The sequence below is a fragment of the Saccopteryx bilineata genome, chromosome 9, assembly GCF_036850765.1.
Source record: "Saccopteryx bilineata isolate mSacBil1 chromosome 9, mSacBil1_pri_phased_curated, whole genome shotgun sequence".
NCBI lineage: Eukaryota > Metazoa > Chordata > Mammalia > Chiroptera > Emballonuridae > Saccopteryx > Saccopteryx bilineata.
This window is the reverse complement of record NC_089498.1, coordinates 60,411,597-60,431,937: the sequence shown is the minus strand read 5'-3', so window position 1 is coordinate 60,431,937 and position 20,341 is coordinate 60,411,597. Positions and strand designations below refer to the sequence as shown.

Here is a 20,341-nt window from a genome sequence, read left to right as displayed (position 1 = left end):
TTAAGAAGATTGAAATCATATCAAGCACTTTCTCCAATCACAACGGCATGAAACTAGAAATGAACCACAACAGAAAAGCTCAAACATTCTCAAACACATGGAAACTAAATAGCAGGTTGTTAAATAACGAATGCATTAAAAATGAGATCAAAGAAGAAATAAAAAAATTCCTAAAAATGAATGACAATGAGCATACAACAACTCAAAATTTATGGGACACAGCAAAAGCAGTACTGAGAGTGAAGTTCATAGCGCTACAGGCACACTTTCAGAAGCTAGGAAAAGCTCAAATAAACAACCTAACCCCACATCTAAAAGAACTAGAAAAAGAACAGCAAGTAAAGCCCAAATGTAGTAGAAGGAAGGAAATAATAAAGATCAGAGCAGAAATAAATGACATAAAGGCTAAAGAAACAATACAGAGGATCAATGAAACTAGGAGCTGGTTTTTTGAAAAGGTAAACAAGATTGATGAACCTTTAACTAGACTCACCAAGAAAAAGAGAGAGAGGGCTCAAATAAATAAAATTAGAAATGAGAGAGGAGAGATAACAACTGACACAACAGAAATACAAAATATTGTAAGAAAATACTATGAAGAACTGTTTGCCAAAAAACTAGACAACCTAGATGAAATGGACAAATTCCTTGAAACATACAATCTTCCAAAAATCAATCTGGAAGAATCAGAAAACCTAAACAGACCGATTACACCAAATGAGATTGAAACAGTTATCAAAAAACTCCCAACAAAGAAAAGTCCTGGGCCTGATGGCTTCACAAGTGAATTCTACTAAATATTCAAAGAAGAACTAACTCCTATCCTTCTCAAGCTATTTCAAAAAATTCAAGAGGAAGGAAGACTTCCAAGCATTTAAAAATATTGACTGACATATCCAAGAAGCTAGTGAGCCCTCAAAAATATACACACAAAAACTCAATGTAAGCACATAATACTGAAATTACTAAAAAACAAAGATAAAAAATATTAATTGTTATCAGATTATACACAAAGAAATACAGTGTGACCAGGCAGTGATACAATGAATAGAGCATTGACCTGGGATGCTGAGGACCCAGGTTCAAAACCCTGAGGTCACTAGGTTAAGCCCAGGCTCATCCGGCTTAAGTGTGGGATCATAGACATGACCAAATGGTTGCTGGCTTGAGCCCAAGGTTGCTTGCTTGAGCAAAGGGTCACTGGCTCGACTGAAAACCCCTGGTCAAGGCACATATTAGAAAGCAACCAATAAACAACTAAAGTGCTGCAACAAGTTGATGCTTCTCATAGTATTTTCTTACAATATTTTGTATTTCTGTTGTGTCAGCTGTTATTTCACCCCTTTCCTTTCTAATTTTATTTATTTGAGTCCTCTCTCTCTTTTTCTTGGTGAGTCTAGTTAAAGGTTCATCAATCTTGTTTACCTTTTCAGAAAACCAGCTCCTAGTTTCATTGATCCTCTGTATTGTTTCTTTAGCCTCTATTTCATTTATTTCTGCTCTGATCTTTATTATTTCCTTCCTTCTACTACATTTGGGCTTTACTTGCTGTTCTTTTTCTAGTTCTTTTAGATGCGGGGTTAGGTTGTTTATTTGAGCTTTTCTAGCTTCTGAAAGTGTGCCTGTAGCGCTATGAACTTCACTCTCAGTACTGCTTTTGCTGTGTCCTATAAATTTTGAGTTGTTGTATGCTTTCCTGTCTGTCTGTCCTTGCCTGTCCCTCTGTCTCTCTCTCTCTCTCCCTCCCGCTCACTTAAAAAAAAAAGAAATACACACACACCTCAGTGAAACTGTTAAATATAAACAAAAATATTTATTTTTAAAAAGTCTTTATTTTGGTCGGCCTAGCGTGCGGAGGACCCGGGTTCGATTCCCGGCCAGGGCACATAGGAGAAGCGCCCATTTGCTTCTCCACCCCTCCGCCGCGCCTTCCTCTCTGTCTCTCTCTTCCCCTCCCGCAGCCAAGGCTCCATTGGAGCAAAGATGGCCCGGGCGCTGGGGATGGCTCTGTGGCCTCTGCCCCAGGCGCTAGAGTGGCTCTGGTCGCAACATGGCGACGCCCAGGATGGGCAGAGCATCGCCCCCTGGTGGGCAGAGCATCGCCCCATGGTGGGCGTGCCGGGTGGATCCCGGTCGGGCGCATGCGGGAGTCTGTCTGACTGTTTCTCCCTGTTTCCAGCTTCAGAAAAATGCAAAAAAAAAAAAAAGTCTTTATTTTGCCTTTTACCCTGAGTGATATTTTCACTGTGTAGTGAATACTACATTTACAGTTATTTTCATTCATTTCCTTGGAAACTTTATAATTTTCTATCTAAGCACTGTTAGTATTAATAGATAGGCTACAATTTTTACAGTTGGTCTTTCAAAAGGCAATTTTTCTCTATCCCTTGGCCTCTATAATATCTACTTTGTTTTTAGCAATTTTATTGTTTTCACATAGTGTGTTTTCCATTTGTATACACTTGGATACTTCACCTTGCTTGGAGCTAGCAGTGTGCTTTGAAATTGTCTTGATGTCCTTTATCTACTGGTAAATACTTATCATTATATCTTCAAATATTGCCCTTGCCTCATTGCTTTATCTTCTGCTTCTGAGATTGCAATTACATTTATGTTACACACTTTCAATTAATCCCCTGTATCTTTTTTTTGTCTGTATGTTCTACACATTGTTCTACTTCTGATCTGTATTTTCATCTATTGTTTTTTTTCAAGGTCATTGTATTTCTGTATAAATTTTAGGTTCTTTTTTTTTTTTTTTACCATTTCTGTGCCCCCAAATCCTGCTAAAATTTTTTTTGGAATTGTGATTGGGAACCTATCAATTAGTTTGATATGAGTATTTTAATCAATGACTATGGTAAATTCTCACTTTTTAAGGTCTTCGATGTCAGCAATGTTTTACAATTTTCAGCAGAGATGTACTAGCCAAATTTTATTATACTCCTAGAGTATTTGTTTGTGTAATACTGATTTCAAAAGAATTTTCATAATTTTACTTTTTAATTGTTTGATGCTATAGATAAGAAATCAATTGAGTTTTGTATAACACCTTGTAAACTGTGACCTTGCTAAGTTCATATAGCAGTTCTCTTAGTTGTTTTGCAAATTCCCTAGAATTTTCTCTGTGAACATTCCTATTCAGGTGCAAATGGAAACAGTTTTACTTCTTTCTTTCCATACTTTATACTTTTTTTCTTGCCTTATTGAAAATGACAAGTACTTACAGTCAATAAAGCATGTTTGTCTAGTTCTAATTTATAACTGAAGTCCATTTGGGAAATTCACAGATATATAGAAATTAAATAACACACTCTTAAATAGCTAATGGGTCAAAAAAGAAATAAAAATAGAAATTGGAAAATATTTTGAGGTGAATGAAAATGAAAGTACAATAAATGAAAAATATGGAATGCAGCTAAAGCAGTTCTTAGAGAGAAATTTATGATTGTATACACTTATACTGTAAAAAAATCTTAAATCAATCTAATGTTTCATCTTACTAAAAAACTAAAAAAAAAGAAATAGTAAATCTCAATGCAAGCGAAAGAAAAAAAAGATTAAGGCAGAGTAAATAAAATAGAGAAAATCAATAAAAAATAAATGAAATCAAAAGTTAGTTTTTGAAAAGATCAATAAATGGACAAGTCTTTAGTTAGACTGACTAAGAAAAAAACATATTAGACTCAAATGACCAATATTATAAATGAGAGAAGGGGCATTACTGCTTATAAGAATGTCTGACGGTTTCAGAAATGAAGTTTGTATAAGTTCCTTCTGCCGTGGGCCATTCAAGCTTAGGTAGGACCTGCACTGAGCCTCTGGGGCAGATGTAGTAACTGAGGTATTACAGATCAGTGGGGTTTTTAAACAGTGATCCTTAAGCTCCATTGAGCAAGCAGATGTTTTTCAACTGGCTCACCCAGTGGTTTTAAAAAAATTTTAAATAAGTGGATAATGTGTAAACATCAGGAGATTTTACATTAAAAAATTTCTGAATTCTCTAGAAAAATCGGAAGATTTGGATGCTTCCATTTCAACATGACAACCATTGTGTATACCTGACAACTACAGTGACCTTTAAAGAAGACATGGGTTTCCAGTTGTTCACAGCCTTTGTTGATTTATGCCTAGTCATTTCCCTCATTATCATTTCAATCTTTGTTTACAGATCCTAGATCCATGACACATTCAGCCCAATAGTCAGTGTATTACAAAAACTCATTTTCTTAATATCAACCTCAAATGTTAGTGTTAGAGAATATCAGAGCCAACCCTTTTTATTCCTTTTAGAGATGTATAAGCTAAGTCAGATTCAAGAATGTAAAATGCTTTACCTAGGGTTACATAGCTAGCTAGAGGCAGAACTAGAACTAGAACCTAAGCATGTCTGTATATTCTTTACTACTATATTCTGCCAATTTTATGTCTTCTAAGTCTTTTTGACAAGTGTTTAAGTATTACCTATAGTAGTCCTTTGAGCTATAAGTTCCGTGTGTTAACCTCTATTAAAAATATTTGGGTTTTTTTTTTTAATTGTCTTAATTTGCCTCTTTCCAAGGATGGTATAGGAGATTTATTTTTTTAAAAACCCATATTCTCCCCTTGTCTATGATTTTATTTATTTATTTATTTATTTATTTATTTATTTATTTATTTATTTATTTTCTTTTTTTCAGTGAGAGGAGGGGAGTCAGAAAGACAGACTCCCATACGTGCCCCGTCCAGTGTCCACCAGGCAAGCCCACCTAGGGGGCAATGCTCTGCCCATCTGGGGTGTTGCTCCTTTGCTCAGCAACTGAGCTCTTCTTAGCATCTGTGGTGGAGGCTGTGGAGCTATTCTCAGTGTCTAGAGCCAATTCACTCCAATCTAGCCATGGCTGCAGGAGTGGGGGGGGGGGGAGGCAAAGAGAGAGAAGCAAGAGGGACAGGGGTGGGGAAGCAGATGGGTGCTTCTGTGTGCCCTGACCAGGAGTCAAATCTGGGACATCTACACACTGAACTGACACCCTACCACTGAGCCAACCAGCAAGGGAATATTTCCTGTTTTATCAGTTTGACCATTTCTTGTCTAGCCTTTGTCTTTTGGAATGGCAACTTCTTGTTGTGGCACTTGCTTTAGAAGTGTCTAGAGGTCAGTCTGCTAGTGGTTTCTCTGCTTTTATGCTGTAGGGAGGCTGAGGGAATAGATTTATAAGATTGCCCCTCACCTACTGTGTGTCATACCTGCAAGAACCACCCCAGTTAAAGGGAAGATCCTTACAAGGATAAAATGGCTAAGACCAAGAGCTGTTGATGGTTTCCGTATCACCTTTATGGGGGTACACTCTTCTGCTCTACCATTTCTTTTTAATGACTTTCCTAATGTTCAACTTTTTGTTTTCAGGCCTTTACACATGATTTTCCTTAATCCTCTTTATGTTGGTTTTTAAAATCTATTTTTTACTCTGCCATTTTATATCCTAATTCTTGCTCTCAATCCTTAATCTCCTATATTTATAAGGGTTTTATCTAAAATTTTATTTTAGGGATTTTTATACTTTATCTCTTTTGCTTTTAGATTTTTAGTCTTTAATCTCATTGATATCTAGCCTTTTATACTTTATTTTAAACATCATTTATTTTCTTTTATTATTTTGATTGTTAATCTTTTTTCCTTGTTGGGCTTTTTATTTTCCAACTTTAATCTGTATTTTATTCCTTTTTCCCTCTCTTATTTACAGTGGCTTAGTATTACTCATTCTTTTATTTTATTTTATTTTATTTTTTTAAGGACTTTATTAATTTTTCAGAGAGGAGAGAGAGGGGGGAAAGAGGAATAGAGAGCGAGAGAGAGAAGGGGGAGGATCAGGAAGCATCAACTCCCATATGTGGCTTGACCAGGCAAGCCCAGGGTTTCGAACTGGCGACCTCATTGTTCTAGGTCGACGCTTTATCACTGCACCACCACAGGTCAGGCCAGTATTACTCATTCTAATCTGCCATTCTTCCTTAATTATTAAAAATTGATCATATATTTTTTCATAATTAATTCTTTTTATTATGGCTGACCAGAAGTGTGATCATAAAGGTAGTAGGCACAGAGAGGACCTATAGCAAAAATGGGAGAAATTGGAAGCTTTTCTCTCTGTCTTCTCTATTTCACAGTTTCCTTCTTAATAATATCACTTGTCCATCTTTCTCTTGGACTATTAGTTATTTTATCTTATGATTTCATAAGAGCACTTAGCATTTCTTTAATATGCATTTTTTATAACAGTTATTTTTCTCTGGGACCTAAATTTTAAGATTAGCAGTTGTTGTATGGGGTCCTACCTAGAATCAAGAGGAAAAAGAAGATTGATCACCTTGAGACCATTCTCTTATTAATATTTATTTATTTGTTTCAATTATGCCATCATTAATGTGAAATTTATCATTTATGAAAATGTGGGCAATTTTTTTAAAATTTAACATGATCTTCTGGATACAATAAGATATGTAAATAATTCTACTTTTTCTCTTTCTTCTTGCTTATTTGCTTTTATCCTTGTTCTCATACTCTCTTTTCTCATCTGTAAAAATGAGTATAAAATTGGAAATTCTATAAGTTTGCAATGAGAATTAAATGAGAAAAATGTATGTAACAATGAATAGTGTAATGTATAAACTATAATAGCTTCTCAATGGAAACTTTTCTTTCTTTTTTCATGGCCAATTAAAAATATCAAATAAATTGCATATATATTGATTAAAATAATTAATTAAGAATCAGAAATTTCATAGCTTATAGAAACAAAGCAGCAAATTATTATTAAGCACAAAATGAGTTTATGGAAATAAAAGGCATAATAAACACACAGCAATTAATTTTGTCAATAGTTCTTTTTTTGTTTCCAAGTGAGAGGAGGGGAGATAATGAGACAAACTCCCAAGTGTGGCCTGACTGAGATTCACCTTGTAACCCTTGTCTGGATCTGATGCTTTGCCCATCTGGGGCCATGTTCACATCTGAGCTATTTTTAGCACCTGAGGCAGAGGCTGCACAGAGCCATCCTCAGCACCCACAGCTGATGCTCTCAAACCAGTCGAGCCATGGTTGTGGGAGGGGAAGAGAGATAGAGAGATAGAAAGGAAGAAGGAGAGGGAAGGGTAGAGAAGCAGGTGGTCGCTTCTCCTGTGTGCCCTAACTGGGAATCAAACCCGGGACATCCACATGCTGGGCTGATGCTCTACCACTGAGCAAACTGGCCAGGGCCATCAATAGTTTTTTCTTCACTTTGAAATATATATATATTTTTCCACAGGAAATATATTCTTTTACTAATGGTTGATCTTCTTATTAAGGACAATACCAGACCAGAACATTATTTTTCTCTCTATAAGAAACCTTAAGAACCAAAGACCCAATGTAGGAACATTCTTTTAGAATCAAATGAATTACATTAAATTAAAATTTTCTTAAAATATACGTATAAACTAATGATGGTCGTGTACATGGTAGCTGAGGAAAAAATTCCAGAGCATTTCCTTCCCAAAGCCACCACACTGCAGAACTTTCAGGGTGTGTCACTTACACAAGTCATAATGTGAATAATGTCTCTGGGCTTGTGGAACTGCAGCGACCTGCACGTCTAATTTTCATGTCAGCAACATCTATTGTGTCAAATTCCCCTCTCCACTATCAGCATCCTCAGTATAATTTCTTATTTCCCAGAAAAAAAATAAACGCAACATTTTAATGTGTAGTCCAACTGTTCCAGAGTCCATTATTTATCCTTAGACCCGGAGCAAGAGAAATGTGATGAACCAAAGCTTTAAAATTTTATTGTGATCTATTTTTATCTGAAGCCTGTTTGAAACTCTGCATCTGATACCTCAATGGAAAGTTTATTCCTACTCTCTCTATTAGTGTTCTCTTTAAGTTTAAAATAGGTCTATATTGTATCACAGTAAATGTGGTAATCATGCAAGTGTCTGTTTTTAAAATAACCATGGCTAATAGACCTGGAAAGACCAATCTCTTTCTTTAAATCAAATTTAAATATTATTATACATTTCTTATCACCTTAAAAATACAGTTTTCAAATAGCTGTAGAAAGAACCATGTTTAGATAGCATAGTCGGCTGTGAGGAGCAGGTCCTGGATATGCCAAGCTAAGATCTGGATGGCTTACTTGGGAGAAGGTGTTTAGTTTTTCAGTTTCACAAATCAAACTTAGCACTCCAAACTTTGAGAATCTGAAACTGCTTGCTAAGCAGCTTTTTCTTTTGTTTGAATAATAAATGGTTTATTGGTAAGCACACGGTTTCAGTAGCAATAATAAATATATCCTGACCAGGCAGTGGCACAGTGGATGGAGCATCGGACTGGGACGCAGAGGACTCAGGTTCGAAACCCCAAGGTAACCGGCTTGAGTGCAGTCTCATATTTGGTTTGAGCAAGGCTCACCAGCTTGAGCCCAAGGTTGCTGGCTTGAGCAAGGGGTCACTTGGTCTGCTGTAGCCCCCCTTCCCCATCGGGGCATATGTGAGAAAGCAGTCAACGAATAGCTGAGGAGCCGCAACAAAGAGTTGATGCTTCTTGCCTCTCTCCCTTCCTGTCTGTCTGACCCTATCTGTCCCTCTCTCTCTGTCTCTCTCGCAAAATAATAATAATAATAATAATAATTAATTCAGTTGTACAGAAGACAGTAATCAAAACAATAAATGCTTGCTAATCATCAGAAAATCTGTTACCATTAGGGCTATCACATAGAAATCCAAAATTACTCAAAGTCAAATCTTAAAGAAGATACATCCTCTTATTAGTCCATATGGAATAGGTCCATAGTACCTGGAATCTGTAGAATTCTGTAGATTTGTCACCTTCTAACTAAACATGACCACTAGCACATAACTATAGCTTTTAAAGAAATCTGATGGACTGATGGTAAGCATTTTGTCTCCTTCCAAACCAATTACTCTTTTATAAATATTTTATTTTAGATTACTTGGGCTTTTTGCAATCACAGTGTCACCTGTTTGGATACCATAAAAATGTCAACTACGATTTTCTGCAAAGATAATATCAAAATTTTGAATTGTCGGCTCCACTGATGGTCCAACACCACCACCTACGTATTCAAAAGCACATTTATATAGCCATACTGAATAGTATAGCCAAAACAGTCGAAAGGTTTTCCCAGAACTCCACAAAGCATAGTTCTATGAAGACTCTGTCATCATTGGCCATAGGTCTGTTCTGTAATATATCCAATTTTTTTTATAATAATTTTATTTTTTTAATGGGGTGACATCCATAAATCAGGATACATATATTCAAAGATAACAAGTCCAGGTTATCTTGTCGTTCAATTATGTTGCATACCCATCACCCAAAGTCAGATTGTCCTCTGTCACCTTCTATCTTGTTTTCTTTGTGCCCCTTCCCCTCCCCCTTTCCCTCTCCCATTCCCCCCTCCCCCCCGTAACCACCACACTCTTATCAATGTCTCTTAGTTTCACTTTTATGTCCCACCTACGTATGGAATAATGCAGTTCCTGGTTTTTTCTGATTTACTTATTTCGCTTCGTATAATGTTATCAAGATCCCACCATTTTGCTGTAAATGTTCTGATGTCATCATTTCTTATGGCTGAGTAGTATTCCATAGTTTATATGTGCCACATCTTCTTTATCCAGTCATCTATTGACGGGCTTTTTGGTTGTTTCCATGTCCTGGCCACTGTGAACAATGCTGCAATAAACATGGGGCTGCATGTGTCTTTACGTATCAATGTTTCTGAGTTTTGGGGGTATATGCGCTGGAGAGGGATTGCTGGGTCATAAGGTAGTTCTATTTTCAGTTTTTTGAGGAACCACCATACTTTCTTCCATAATGGTTGTACTACTTTACATTCCCACCAACAGTGTATGAGGGTTCCTTTTTCTCCACAGCCTCTCCAACATTTGCTATTACCTGTCTTGCTAATAATAGCTAATCGAACAGGTGTGAGGTGGTATCTCATTGCAGTTTTGATTTGCATTTCTCTAATAGCTAAAGAAGATGAGCATCTTTTCATATATCTGTTGGCCATTTGTATTTCTTCCTGGGAGAAGTGTCTGTTCATATCCTCTTCCCATTTTTTTGTTGGATTGTTTGTTTGTTTGTTGTTGAGTTTTATGAGTTCTTTGTATATTTTGGATATTAGGCCCTTATCTGAGCTGTTGTTTGAAAATATCATTTCCCATTTAGTTGGCTTTCTGTTTATTTTGTTATCAGTTTCTCTTGCTGAGCAAAAACTTCTTAGTCTGATATAGTCCCATTCATTAATTTTTGCCTTCACTTCTCTTGCCATTGGAGTCAAATTCATAAAATGCTCTTTAAAACCCAGGTCCATGAGTTGAGTTCCTATGTCTTCTTCTATGTACTTTATTGTTTCAGGTCTTATGTTTAGATCTTTGATCCGTTTTGAGTTAATTTTTGTAGAGGGGGACAAACTGTAGTCCAGTTTCATTCTTTTGCATGTGGCTTTCCAGTTTTCCCAGCACCATTTATTGAAGAGGCTTTCTTTTTTCCATTGTGTGTTGTTAGCCCCTTTATCAAAAATTATTTGACTATATATATGTGGTTTTATTTCTGGACTTTCTATTCTGTTCCATTGGTCTGAGTGTCTATTTTTTTGCCAATACCATGCTGTTTTGATTGTCGTGGCCCTATAATATAGTTTGAAGTCAGGTATTGTAATGCCCCCAGCTTCATTCTTTTTCTTTAGGATTGCTTTGGCTATTTGGGGTTTTTTATAGTTCCATATAAATCTGATGATTTTTTGCTCTATTTCTTTAAAAAATGTCATTGGAAGTTTGATGGGAATTGCATTAAATTTGTATATTGTATCTTGATAACATGATACGAAGTGAAATAAGTAAATCAGAAAAAACCAGGAACTGTATTATTCCATACGTAGGTGGGACATAATAGTGAAACTAAGAGACATTGATAAGAGTGTGGTGGTTACGGGGGGGAGGGGGGAATGGGAGAGGGAAAGGGGGTGGGGAGGGGCACAAAGAAAACAAGATAGAAGGTGACAGAGGACAATCTGACTTTGGGTGGTGGGTATGCAACATAATTGAACGACAAGATAACCTGGACTTGTTATCTTTGAATATATGTATCCTGATTTATTGATGTCACCCCATTAAAAAAATAAAATTATTATAAAACAAAACTAAAAAAAAATAATAATAATACTGAAAAAAAAAAAGGAAAAAAATTGTATATTGCTTTGGGTAATATAGCCATCTTGATTATATTTATTCGTCCTAGCCAAGAACAAGGTATATTCTTCCATCTCATTATATCTTTCTCGATTTCCCTTAACAATGGTTTATAGTTTTCATTATATAAGTCCTTTACATTCTTTGTTATGTTTATTCCTAAGTATTTTATTTTTTTTGTTGCAATCGTGAAGGGGATTATTCTTTTGAGTTCGTTCTGAATTGTTTCATTGTTGGCATATAGAAAGGCTATTGACTTCTGTATGTTAATTTTGTATCCTGCGACCTTACTGTATTGGCTTATTGTTTCTAGTAATCTTTTTGTGGATTCTTTAGGGTTTTCGATGTATAGGATCATATCATCTGCAAAAAGTGATATCTTTACTTCTTCTTTAATACATCCAATTTTTAGGGTAGTTGCAGAGTTTCCAAGCATCTGAAGTATGTCTCAAAGCATATATGGGTAATCCATAATTTCAGGATACCTCTAACCCCAAAGAACCCTGGAAGACTCTCACCCAGGATTTAGGAGAGCCTTTCTCTGCTAATCAGCTCTTTCACTGACTAGTTAACCAAACAAGCAGACAAACAGAAAATCTTGCCTGACCTGTGGTAGCGCAGTGGATAAAGCGTCGACCTGGAAATGCTGAGGTTGCCAGTTTGAAACCCTGGGCTTGCCTGGTCAAGGCACATATGGGAGTTGATGCTTCCTGCTCCTCCCCCCCTTCTCTCTCTGTCTCTCTCTCCTCTCTCTCCCTCTCTGTCTCTCTCTCTCCCTCTCTCTCTCTTCTCTCTAAAAATGAATAAATAAATAAAAATTAAAAAAAAAAAAGAAAATCTTAAACTCCAAATAAAATACATTGGGGAGATGTCTTTCCAATTAATTCTCTTTTAGCAATAAATTGGCAATGTCTCATTTTAATAGACCCAGAACATGGTCTATTTCAGTGTTTCTCAAACTATGTCTAGACACATATTCTAGACAGTTCACACATTTTGTATGAGAATTTTTAAAATCTTTGTATTTATTTCAATGAAATAAAAAACAATATTGAGTAAGTTCCCAATAATCATGTGTGGATTATCTGTTTGATATTCTGATTTAACCAAGGATATCCAGGAGAGTCAGTGCCCATATAGGCAATTGTATTAATGTCCTTGTGGCAGAATGCTAACTTGGAAACTTATACTGGGATACTAAGAGGTGCTAGAACCAGATTAAAAAGGGGGGAAGACACAGCAAGACCAACCACCAATATGCAAATATTCAAAGAAAATACTCAAGAATTGGTTATGACCTTTGGATTCTTTATCTAGATAGACAGAGGATAGCAAAGGATAGAAAAGATGAAGAACCAGTGAGACTGTTATGAAAACTTACTTGGAGGAAGCTGTGCTGTAAATCGCAGACACACGCAAGATAGAAGTGCTTCTTTTTTCACCACAGGCGCACTGTGAGGAATTGAGGGGAAAGGTTTTAGTAGCTTATATTGTTTAATATTAAAATACATGTGCAAAATTGGATGATTCATTAATCACACCCAAGAGTCAACATGAGGGGCCAACTATTCATACCTTTTCTTTATAAAAACACAATATATTATTCTAGCTGTAATATAATAATGTATTTTATTTTTTGAAAGGATATCCTTTACACTGCAAAAATGGAAGATTTATTACCTATTACACAATTTGTCTAACATACTTTTTTTTTAATTTTTCTGAAATTAGGAGTGGGGAAGCAGTCAGACAGACTCCTGCATGCACCTGACCAGGATTCACCCAGCATGCCCACTAGGGGGCAATGCTCTGCCCATCTGGGGCGTTGTTCCATTGCAGCTGGAGCCATTCTAGCTCCTGAGGCGTAGGCCATGGAGCCATCCTTAGCATTCGGGCCAAGTTTTCTCCAATGGAGCCTTGGCTGTGGGAGTGGAAGAGAGAGACAGAGAGAAAGGAGAAGGGGGAAGGGTGAAGAAGCAGATGGGCGCTTCTCCTGTGTGCCCTGACCAGGAATTGAACCCAGGACATCCTCACGCTGGGCCGATGCTCTACCGCTCAGCCAACCAGCCAGGGCCTATCTTTCTTTCTTGGTTGCAAGTTTGGGCTCTAGGAGCCAGGATTCTAATCAAGAAGCAAATAAATGCTATTTTACTCATCATCACCTGGATGAGAGCTCTTTTAGGGCTAACTGAAGCAGCTTTAGTGCTTTTATCCACTTTTCTCCTGCCTTTGAATCTATGCACAGATAACAGTTATGGGCTCAGTTGATTAGCTTAAAATAAATCCTTTGTTTTTGATACATGTAGACTTAATGTGACAGCAAGTGTCAGGGTTAATCAGTATTTTGATTAATCACATAGCAATTTCCATTTCAAGAGTGTACTCTGTCCATTATTTCTTTAATTCAAAGCTTTACTTAGTCCTGAAACTACTTTTGCCTGAAATAGAGACATACCTCTCCTCCATCGAGTGTAGAAAGATAAACATTCTTTGATATGCATATATAATGATTTTGTCATCATGAACCAGGTGTGTAACTAATAAATAATCAACTTGGCTCTGTAATTACAGCCAGGGAAAAAGAAGGGTTCAGATCAGATATTTTAATACTGAACATATAATTTTGGGAGGATGAGATATACTCTAACATTCAGTTGTGTTCTAGCCAACACTTCTATATGGCACATTTTAACTCATCTGTTATGTTATATTTGCAATTGGTATATTTTGGAGGATATGTCAGAATGTACAATTTAAATGTTCTCTGGCTTTCCCAAAAGTTGTATTTTTATTTGCATAGGTGGGTCTCTGATGCTTTAAATGTTTTCCAGGCCAACACTATTTGTAGCGTAGAACTTGGTGGCTTAACTACATTCTTTCGTATATATAAGAAGCAATACAGACCCTGGCTGTTGGCTCAATAGAGTGCTGGCCCAGTGTGCATAAGTCCCAGATTCAATCCCCGGTCAGGGCACACGTGAGAAGTGACCATTTGCTTCTCTTCCCCTCCCTTTCCCCCTTTTCTCTCTCTTCCCCTCCTGCAGCCAGTGGCTCAATTGGTTCAAATGTCAGCTGGGTGTGGAAGATAGCTTGGTTGATTCCAGCATTGGCCCCCGATGGGGGTTGCTGGGTAGATCCCCATCAGGCCGTATGTGGGAGTCTTTCTCCCTATCTCTCCTCCTCTCACTTAAAAAAGAAGAAGCAATGCAACCTTTTGAGGTGCTGCTTGGCCATTGTAAAGACCCTTTTCATGCTTGGAAGCTGAGTGATATATGTTTGTCAGTCTCTACATTTTTTTATAGAGAAAAATTAGCCCCACTCCATTTTGTTAGGTTGTTAAAATATACATTTCCACATTTAACTACAGGAACTGCAGTTTAGGTCTGGACAGCAAGCACTGTGACATCTATTGCTTTGTTCAAACTTGTTCTCTTACACTGGAAGCAGCAACTTTCTTTATTAGAAAATTATCGATCCACCTTGTTATGGACTGAATGCTTGTGTCCCCATACCCCAAATTTTTGTTGAAACCCTAATATCCAGTGTGACTGTATTTAGAGTTGAAGCCTCTTAGGAAGTAATTAGAGTTAAGTGAGGTCCCAGGGTGGGATCTTAAGGATTCAGTAGTTGTCAGCGGTCAGGATTAGGATGAGGAAAAGAAGCCGGTCTGAGAGAATGAAGTTAATATACTAAGAAGCAGAGATGAGAGAGGAAGGGAGCACTGATTCTTGGTTCTAGTTGTTTCTGAGGGCCAACTGTACTTTTCTTCTGATAATTCCATGGTGAAGCTATTTATTCCTTTTAGCTTCAGGTAGACAAATTTGGTCTATGCCACTTTCAACTTTAAGTCCGGCCTAATATAGAGAGCATGATTTCCAAGCTTAATGCAAGTCAAGAATCAAACATTTGATAGAACAAGCAAATTACCCGATAGATATGCAGTCCATTCATCTTCCCATAAAACTACTTTCACAAAATTATGCTTCAGCATAGTATCCACCTCCTGTATCAATGCATGGTAGTAGAAGCAACCCTACAATGCTGTTAGAATCATCTTAAGAATCTTAGGGAAGTTGTATATAACATAGTATCCTCTTTCTAATGATGAACAAGAGAAATCTATTTCTAGTTGGAGGTTTTAGGACTGTTTTTTGACGGTTAACATCATGCTCTAGTGAAAGGAACATAGAACTGGACTCAAATCCTGAGAGTCTGAGTCAGGCTCTGCTACTTAGAAAAGCTGTGAGCTTGACCAGGCGGTGGCACAGTTGATAGAGCAGGGGTCCCCAAACTTTTTACACAGGGGGCCAGTTCACTGTTCCTCAGACCATTGGAGGGCCGGACTATAAAAAAAAAACTATGAACAAATCCCTATGCACACTGCACATATCTTATTTTAAAGTAAAAAACAAAACGAGAACAAATACAATATTTAAAATAAAGAACAAGTAAATTTAAATCAACAAACTGACCAATATTTCAAAGGGAACTATACTCCTCTCACTGACCACCAATGAAAGAGGTGCCCCTTCCGGAAGTGCAGTGGGGCCAGATAAATGGCCTCAGGGGACCGCATGCGGCCCGCTGGCTGTAGTTTGGGGTCCCCTGGGATAGAGCATTGGACTGGGACACGGCAGACCTAGGTTTGAAACCCCGAAGTCGCCAGCTTGAGCGTGAGCTCATCTGGTTTTAGCAAGGGTCACCAGCTTGAGCCCAAGGTTGCTGGATTGAGCAAGGTGTCATTTGATCTGCTGTAGCGCCCCAGTCAAGGCACAATGAGAAAGCAATCAATGAACAACTTAGGTGCTGCAACTAAGAACTGATGCTTCTCATCTCTCTCCCTTCCTGCCTGTCTGTCCCTATTTGTCTCTGTCACAAAAACAAAAAAGAAGGAAAAGCTGTGAGTACTTGCAAAAAGTACATTCATAAAGTACGTAATGATAATATGCATGCTATGTAACTCACATTGTGGTTGTAAGCTAATGTATGTGTAATGTGCCTTATAAATTAGGAGCCATAATTTATAAATCATAAATGTGATTTAATAATCCCATTCTCGCTTTCAACAGGAATTTCAAACTAACTTGTTTAACTTTTCCAGGCTACACTAGAGCTCTGAATATTGCTGCTTGGAGAAATCTGTACCTTGACAGAAGCAAGGTTGTGAGTAAAAAGACATTAACAACTGCAAGATGGGTCAGTGATTTTATTGGCCTGGGATGATGGAGATCTTTTATTTGACATCTAGCTTTAACCCTGGAATTCTGGGTCCTTTGTACAGGTATAAACCAGGATCAGCTAAGGATTTGACTGTTTATCTACGAATCATTGGATTTGGCTCACCTATGGGTCTATTTGGTTATTGGTTGTCTTCTGCTTCTATTTTAAATTTATTTGGATTCATACTTTGAATTTCTCTGTCTTGTGGTTTTTTAAAATCTGTTTAGGTCTCTAAGATAAGCAGGCAAGCTTCTGTGCTAACTTTTTAGATATTGAGTTTATTTATAAGCTGCTCGATAGAACAGACCATTTATTCAAATTTATATCTTATTTTTACTCAAATAACAAGTTCTGATTATATAGATAACACATTTATTGCAAAATATGGAAGACAAAATTCTGAAGAATAAAGTCAGTGTTAAAATGATTTATAACTGTATTGTGCTTAACCTTTTGTTTTACATTTAGTTAAGTGTGTGTATTTGTATTTTCCCCCACATAATCAGATTTATAATATGTATGCATTTTGTTTATGGAAGTCATGCTCTAGCGACCAGTCCTTATGGTACCATTTCACATCTTGAGATATGAGTTACTTTGTCGTTTTCTGTGGACCATCTCCTGCACTGTGTCTTGCTTTGCTCAGTTATATGATTAGGTAGCAATAATTTGAAGTAGTTAGTGCATGAAGTCTATATTATGGTCCATGGAAAAGGCTGATACAAGGTTAAACTTCTTGTGTCTATTAACTTAATGAGTTTGGGCAAAGGAACCTTTATTTCTAGACCTATAAAACAGTATCAATAACAACTACTTTACAGTGTCGGCATGTGGATCAAATGAAATAATGGACATAAAAAGCAAAATGTATCATTGTTGGTTAAGAAGTAAAAGGAAATTGTGAGAGGAGCATCTAAAAACCAATATCAATACATTTTTAGCTACAAAAGCCTCAAGTCCAGTTCTCTGTTCCATTAGGGAACAGTGTTCGACTGTTGCGGTTCTTAGCTCACCTGTTAGATCTTACCCACTTTCAACCCTGGTTCAGACTCGTGGAGTATTTCTCTTTGTAAGCAACAGCAGTGGATTTACATAGTATACATTTACTCATTCATTTATTTACTAGTTTTTTTAGTAAATAAAATATTAGGAGTACCATACTGTGTGTCAGGTACTGTACAAAACTCTAGGGATAAGATGTAAGTAATGCAAATAAATTGATCTTAAAAAGCACACAGTCTGGCCTGACCAGTTGGTAGTACAGTGGATAGCGTGTCAACCTGGGACACTGAGGACCCAGGTTCAAAACCCCAAGCTCACCAGTTTGAGTGCAGGCTCATCTGGTTTGAGTGCAGGTTCATCTAGCTCAGTGTTTCCCAACCTTTTTTGTGCCATCTCCCACCTTAACCTATCTAAAATTTTTATGTTCCCCCCTATGTAACATACATAATTTTTAACATTAAAAAATTGATTTGTTCACTTAATAAACATAAATGATAAGTTCTAGGAAGAAATCACTATGAAATTGTTAACAAAACACAGTAAGTAAAATTTCAAAACATATAATGAAAAACAGAAATTTAAATTCCAAATAATTTTAATACAGATATTTCTATATTAATTCATTATTATAATTTATTGCGATCCTTGTGCTTGATGCTTGATGCTTGCTTCACAGAGATTTTATATTAGGTTCCAATTTGGTTAGCTTTAGTCTCAAGTCTCCACGTTGTGTTATGTCCAGCCGATTTCTTTTTACCAGTAAATCATTTACAGCACTAAATCCACATTCATCTAAAAATGAAGATGGAAATGGTAGCAATAGTTTTCTTGCACATTTGGTTGAATTTGGGTATTTGATTTCTGTTTCCTCACAAAGCCATGCCATCGCTCCTTTGATATTAAGTAAAGCTTTAACTGACTCATCATTTTGCAATTCTGCGAGTTCTTCTTGATACTGCATAGTTGATTTATCAGACAAATCCACTAACATTGGCTGCATCATCCATGTTGGGAAATCAATTTGTTTTAAATCAGAAAAGCTTTCTTTTAAATCAGCCGATAGAATATTCAAATGATTGACAATAACAAGTAAAGCGGTATCAGTTACTTCACATTTTTGGAGCCAATGAAACTGTTTAAAGTTTTTGTTGTTAATATTTTTCTGACATAACTCAATATTGGTAATGAAACCAAATATCTTTGCTTTTGCATCGACAAGAGATTTATTTGTTCCTTGAAGTTGCTTATTTAATGTATTTAGTTTTTCAAAGATATCGGCTAAATAACTCACAAATGCTTTACCATCTATTGTTAACAGATACTTCATTTCAGGTTTGTGGCTTAAAAAATCACTAAGAGTATCAAACAGTTCCATAAATCTTTTCAAACAGTTTCCTTTAGATAGCCATCTTACTTCAGTATGAAGTAAAAGTCTCACATGGTCTTCATTTTGTTCTTCACAAAATAGCTTGAAAAGACGCTCACATTTGGCACTAGCTTTAATAGCATTAACACACTTTATTACTGTATGTAATACTTCATTCAGAACAGGTGAGATATTTTTAGCTACCAAGTTTTCCCTATGAATAACACAATGCACAAGAATCATTTCTGGATTCGTATCTTTCATCAATTTTAAGCAGCCATTTTTCTTGCCCATCATATTGGGAGCACCATCTGCAGCACAAGATGTTATATTTTTCATTGGTATATCATTGACATCTAAGTAGTTTTTTAGCTTATTATATATATATATATATATCTTTGGAGGTAGTGGTGCTTTCTAATCTTTTACAGAACAACATTTCTTCAGCAAAATGTCCTTTATCAATATATCTTACGTAAGTTATCAATACTGCCTCACTGTCTCTCAAAGTTGATTCATCCATTTGCAAGGAGAATTTTCTTGTTTTCAGCTATTCAATAAGTTGTTTTTCAATATCCTCACTCATTTCTTCTGCTAACAGAATTGTTACTGAGTGGCATAGCTTTTACATCTTTGTCATCTTTTTCAAGAACCATTTTAAGAAATGCTGATATTGATGGTTTTATTAAATTCTCTCCTATAGTGTGATTTTCTCCAGTTTTAGCGATGAATAAAGGAATTTGATAACTAGCCTCAAGAACACGATTATTAGTTGAAGTATGAGTAGTAAATAGAGACTTTAATGTTCTTTTTTCAAAATTTTTCTTTAAAGTTTTAAAGTAACTCAAATCTGAATTAATATGAACACTATGTTTCACCTTCAAATGCGCCTCAAGATTACCTCATTTCATTGATTTGTTGGTCAAGCATTGCTGGCATAAAAGACAAGAAGGAATCCTCTCATCGTGAACAGCGGGTATGAACCCAAATTTTAAATATTCCTCCGAATATTGATGAGTTTTTTTCTTGCTTGCACCACTCATTTTACTATAGGCTATAATAAAAATAAGATCAATTAAAAACTAATATTAAAATATGTGTTAAAATATATTCAATGTGACATAGAGTAAACGTATTCTAAAAATTTATATTTATTTAAATGTATATAACACATTTACTACACTACCACCACAAATCAAAAGGTATCTATATTTTTTCCACTTGACAAAATTTTCTGGAAAGTTATGCTTCTAAAATTAAAATTGTTGTGCATGCACTATTATATCCCCAATAATATTTATAAAATATTATTGCTTTCTAGCCCTGATGCAAGAAGTACTTAATAGTACTTAAGAAAGAGTTTAAAATTGATAAAAATAAAATCAAATACTTACCAATTATATCTATACAATATATATATGTATATTTATTAAATCAATGAGCTTTTACAACAATTTTGACTGACACTTATTTCAAATTAACACCAACTGAATGATGTGAAATACTACAGAAGTG

General features: G+C 36.1%; 1 pseudogene; it reads right to left on the bottom strand.

The window, feature by feature from the left end:
* Positions 1–8,695: 8,695 nt before the first annotated feature.
* LOC136313528 (mitochondrial inner membrane protease subunit 1 pseudogene) lies at positions 8,696–9,194 on the bottom strand (annotated as a pseudogene).
* Between the last annotated feature and the right edge of the window lie 11,147 nt (positions 9,195–20,341).